The sequence below is a fragment of the Rhipicephalus sanguineus genome, chromosome 6 (assembly GCF_013339695.2).
Source record: "Rhipicephalus sanguineus isolate Rsan-2018 chromosome 6, BIME_Rsan_1.4, whole genome shotgun sequence".
NCBI classification, from domain to species: domain Eukaryota; kingdom Metazoa; phylum Arthropoda; class Arachnida; order Ixodida; family Ixodidae; genus Rhipicephalus; species Rhipicephalus sanguineus.
This window is the reverse complement of record NC_051181.1, coordinates 144,865,368-144,870,866: the sequence shown is the minus strand read 5'-3', so window position 1 is coordinate 144,870,866 and position 5,499 is coordinate 144,865,368.

Below are 5,499 nucleotides of genomic sequence, written 5' to 3'. Positions count from 1 at the left end.
TTGACCATAAAACAAATCTTTAACTCGGCCATTAACTTGTGCATATTATTTTATTTCCGTCTTTTTATGGTCAACAAAGAATAACGCAGCCCGCAAACTCGATTCTCGCGACCTGTAAAGCGTGCTTCACCTTTTGCAAATACGTATAACAACAAAGCCAAAGCAAAAATAAAAAAGCGAAGGTTAGGTAGAACCGTAGAAGTGATTGAAACGCGGATTTGCTTGCTTGAAACAAAGCGGCCGTCAAGTACCGAATGAATTTTGTTGGTTCCCCGTGAATACTTGTTATTCGTTTTTTTACCAGTTGTGGTAATGTTATATTTACAGTGTCAACGTAATTCAACGTCTCCGAGAGAACTGAATTCCTGTAAAGCTTGCTTCGTCTCAAGTACACTCTTCTCAGGGTAAAGCCAGGGGATCTAAACGAGGGATAAGCCTTGATTATCGAAGAGAGAAGTAACCCCTGAAACTTTCTCATTATGTTCTTCGTGTTCATAAAAACTGCTTGACGATTCACATTGTACTAAGAACTCATATGTGGGAGAGCGGCAAGCCGTCCTCAGCGAACATATTGAAATCCTTCTATAGGGACCTACACCTCGTCATGAACGCAGTATTCTGAAAGCACTGGAAGAGTTTTTGTGCGAGACAGAACTAGACAAAAGTCTGTAAACAGTTTTTGGACATTCAAGGTTTCGTTTCATCGCCACTTCTCTCCTCTCTTTTCCAGCCCTCCCCTTTCCTAACGCTGAGTAGCAGGTAAGAAAAATTATTCAGGCCGACCTCTCAGCTTTTATGGCATAATAAACCCCTCTCTCTAACAATAAATGAGCGCCCATGGAATTACGGCGCTCACTTATTGTTCAATATTAACCGTTGACGTTACAGGCATTGCTTGAGCGTCGAGTGCACGTTGAGACCTTCAAAACGTGATTCTTTTTTATCCACTCGTTTCACGGTAAAACCGCGCGAAGCAGCCTTCGCAAATCGAAGTGAGGCCGAGCATCTACTTTCTCACAGACACCACTGACACATTTATCTAAGTGGCGTTGTTTGCGTTGTTGTGCTACTTTATTTGGGTTTCACTTCACCTAAGCAACCAACTAAACCGACCAAAGCCGCTTGTTATTACCTGTAAAGCGTTCTTCTCCTGCAACAAGCTCTTTCGACGGCGAAGCCGCCTCTTAGACGCACAAAGGAGGCTGGGAACGAAGCGCACCAGTGCTATAAACGCGTGGGAGGCTCAGGCAGAACATTTGCCGACTCTAGTAGTAGTAGTAGTAGTAGTAGTAGTAGTAGTAGTAGTAGTAGTAGTAGTGGTAGTGGTAGTGGTAGTGGTAGTAGTAGTAGTAGTAGTAGTAGTAGTGGTAATAGTAGTGGTAGTGGTAGTAGTAGTAGTAGTATTAGTATTAGTAGTAGTAGTAGTGGTGGTGGTAGTAGTAGTAGTACTTAGTAGTAGTATAAGAGGAGGAGGATGGTTGCACGTGGATCTAGCCTAGGAAGATGCGCTGGCGATGGTCGTTAGGATAGATTAAAGAAAGCAAATGAAGGGAATTTAAACAGATAACATGCCCGGTTTGCTACCCTATAAACGAGGTAGCGGAAGAAACTACGCAAATAGCAAGGAGAGAAATAAGTGAATTGATAGGCTAACACCTCGTGACGCCATTAGATGCCTGTCGAAAGTGAAATAATATACTGAATGCATGTGGAAGCTAAGTCAGAATCGATCGCCGATTGTTACAAATCTATATTACTTGCGATATATCAGTTGATTCGAGGATGCCTAACGTTTTGGCTGGTTCGTTATATTTCTGCATTGTGTATCTGGCTGCCGTACTTCGACTTGACGTCACAAATCAGAATCGAGGTAGAACGGCATACACGGGCAAACGCAGCGGAACAAATTCAGTTACGTTATGATTCGTGATTAAAACGTAGATTATGTGTCGAAAATATTCCCCTTAATGTTTCATTTATTGTGAACTAAATAACCAAGGGCAGGTTCAAGAGAATTACGCGTTCTAAATTGACGATACGCATATGTGTTCCCATTGTCGATAATTGACGATACGCATATGTGTTCCCGTTTTTATTCACTGTTTGGATAGAAGAAAGCTTTATGTCGAGTTGCACGCGTCTTTGCATATTGCACTTTCGTGTCTTTTTTGGAGAACGCTGAGTTCACATGTATTTACCGTGCGTTTTCCTCACTCTTTTTTGTACTTTTTTTAAAGACAACACATAAGTTGAAAAATAACAAGCATATTTCCCGTAGTAACAGAACCAGCGAACTCCACACATCGCATTGGGTAACAATCGTCCATTAAATATTACCTAGGTGGGCAGATCGAGTGATATAGTTCGTCTTTCCTACACATTAGCATGTACAACATTAGTGTACCTAGTTCCTTACAAAAACATGATGTATCTTAATCTAATCATGCTTTTCTTGGCTTAACCACGACTGTCATCAGTCATCATCAACAGTCATCATCATTCTCATCATCATCATCAGCCTGTCTACGCCCACTGCAGGGCAAAAGCCTCTCCCATGTTCCGCCAATCAACCCGGTCCTGTGCTTTCTGCTGCCACGTTATACCTGCAAACTTCTTAATCTCATCTACCCACATAATTTTCCATCTCCCCCTCACGCGTTTGCCATCTCTTGGAATCCAGTCAGTTACCCTTAATGACCACCGGTTATCCTGCCGACGTGCTACGTGCCCGGCCCATATCCATTTCTTCTTCTTGATTTCAGCTATGATATCCTTAACCCCCGTTTGTTCCCTGACCCACTCTGCTCTCTTCCTGTCTCTTATGGTTACACCTATATTTTTCCTTTCCATCGCTCGCTGCGTCGTCATCAATTTAAGTTGAACCCTCTTTGTAAGTCTCCAGATTTCCGCTCCGTAGGTAAGCACCGGTAAGATGCAGCTGTTATATACCTTCCTCTTGAGGGACAGCGGTAGACTACCATTCATGAATTGATAAGGCTTGCCGAATGAGCCCCATCCCATCCTTATTCTTCTAGTTATTTTACTCTCATGGTTCGGCTCCGCGGTTACTACCTGTCCTAAGTAGACGTACTCCTTTACAACTTCCAGTGTCTCGCCACCTATCGCAAAGCGCTGTTCTCTGCCAAGATTGTTCCACATTAATTTAGTTTTATGCATATTAATTTTCAGACCTACTCTTTCACTTTCCGTATGCAGTTCAGTAATCATGAGCTGTAATTCGTCTCCCGCGTTACTCATGAATGCAATGTCATCAGCGAATCGCAGGTTACTGAGATGTTCTCCATTAACACTTATCCCTAATTCTTCCCAATCTAGGGCCCTGAAAACCTCCTGTAAACACGCGGTGAATAGCATTGGAGAGATCGTGTCTCCCTGCCGTACGCCCTTCTTTATTGGGATTCTGTCGCTTTCTTTATGGAGCAGCTTTACAGAGTAGCGTTACGCAAAGAATTGATATCGACGCCAATATAAACCGGTCCTTCAGGGCATTCAGACACAAATTGCACCTTTAGAAAATCACTCTAGCTCGCCTGAAATACATGGAGTCTGATAGTCTCGAGTAGAAGCGGAACGTGCTGACAGGAAGATATAAGCGCACGAAACAACGGCTCCTCTGCGACCTTTCGCGCCATTTCCACCAATTACGATCGTCTCCTGGGTAAGCTGATGGGAAAGAAGAACGTCGCAGTGGCAATTTTAACGGTGACCTGCCTTCGAGTGGTGTCACTAAATTGCACACCGCGGATGCAGTCCTTCCTGCTGTGCCCCGCGGCTATGTCTCTGTTGAAGCAAGCTGTGTGTATCCTCTATCTCTCCCTCTGTCTCTCTTCCTCTATCTATCTATCTATCTATCTATCTATCTATCTATCTATCTATCTATCTATCTATCTATCTATCTATCTATCTATCTATCTATCTATCTATCTATCTATCTATCTATCTATCTATCTATCTATCTATCTATCTATCTATCTATCTATCTATCTATCTATCTATCTATCTATCTATCTATCTATCTGTGTCTTTCTCTCTTTCTATCTCTGTATTTCTGCCTCTTTCCCTTTCTCTGCCGCTGTCTCTCTCCATTTCTTTCTCTCCCCCTCACATCTATCTATCTACTTATTTTTGTCTCATCTATTTCCCTTTCTCTGTTTCTTTCTCTCTATGACTCTTCCCTTTCCCTCTTTCTCTCTTTGTCTCTCTCTGCCTCTTCTCTCTCCCTCTCTGCATCTCGCTCTCCGAATCCAGCACGCCAAAGAAAGAAACGGTATAACGCGAATACGAGGAAAAGCATCCGCGAACAAGTTTAGGTGTTAGCCGTTCCGAGTGTGGCGCAAAACACTCGTCCCGAGATGTGCCGGAGCACGGCCCTTGGGGCGTAATTAACTTGTGCAGCGCAGTAGCCGGGCACGCGCCGGCAGGCCTCCCCATGTCCCCAGCTCAGGATCGGGACGAACGCCACTTGTCGCGAGGACGGACGTGCATTGCGCCTCTACGCGTTTATTGTGTCGCTTAAAACGCATAGTCTTGTGGAATGCTTACAGAGCTACAGCGTGCACCGTTCGTGAAATGTAATGTTCGTGAAATGTTGAGAACGCGGGCCTGTAACAAGCTTAAACACTAGCGTTCTTGAAACACTCTCATAGAGGATTAACTTTAGCTTCACCAGCCTTCATTCATACGTTTATTGGCTCTACTCAAAGTTGGCCCTTTTCTGGACGCCAAGGAATGCGTTAGTTTTCACTTTAAAAACTTGCAAATACTGCATCGCGAGTGCGGCTCTTAAAGGGGTACCGACACGAAAATTTTCAATAGTCGTTTTTGTTTTTTGCGTCAAATGGAAGGCTAAGCCCTCGAGAGCCCAGAAAATGTACTGCTAAGCGCGAGTGCACCCTGAAATAATAATTACAGTGTGTTTTTAAAAGCTAGTTTCGGTTACTACTGTACCGTGACGTCACAACGCGGTATGAGCTTCTGGTCACTTGCTCGCGCAAGATATCGTGACGTTTGGTGACGCACAAGTGGCCATTTTGGATGTTTTGGTAACGCACAAGCGTCCGTTTTGGAAGTTTTGGTACCTGACGTCATCATAACTAGCCAGACTGCTGCGTGAAGTCACCGGAATTTGTACTGTAGCCTGACGTCAAGCTAGTGTCAATGTCGGTAGGTGCGCCACGGTAAAATTGACTTTAATATCAAAATAAAATATCAGCATTTGCAGAGCTTCACACTTGCTCAGAGCCGTCTCTGTATTCAGGAGATTTGTATGGCAGAGTAAACTCAGCTTCGAAAAATGGTGTCAGTACCCCTGTAAGAAAGCGCAGTGTGGATGCTCTGTGCCAAGGGTAGAAAAGAGCAGTGAAACAGGCATTGCACGAGAGTTTTCTTTCTTATAACAGCGGTGCTGTTTAAGACGGCCGTAATCTGTTTAACGCGAACAAGAAATTTGGGCTGGTGTTAAAAAAAAAAAAAGCTTGG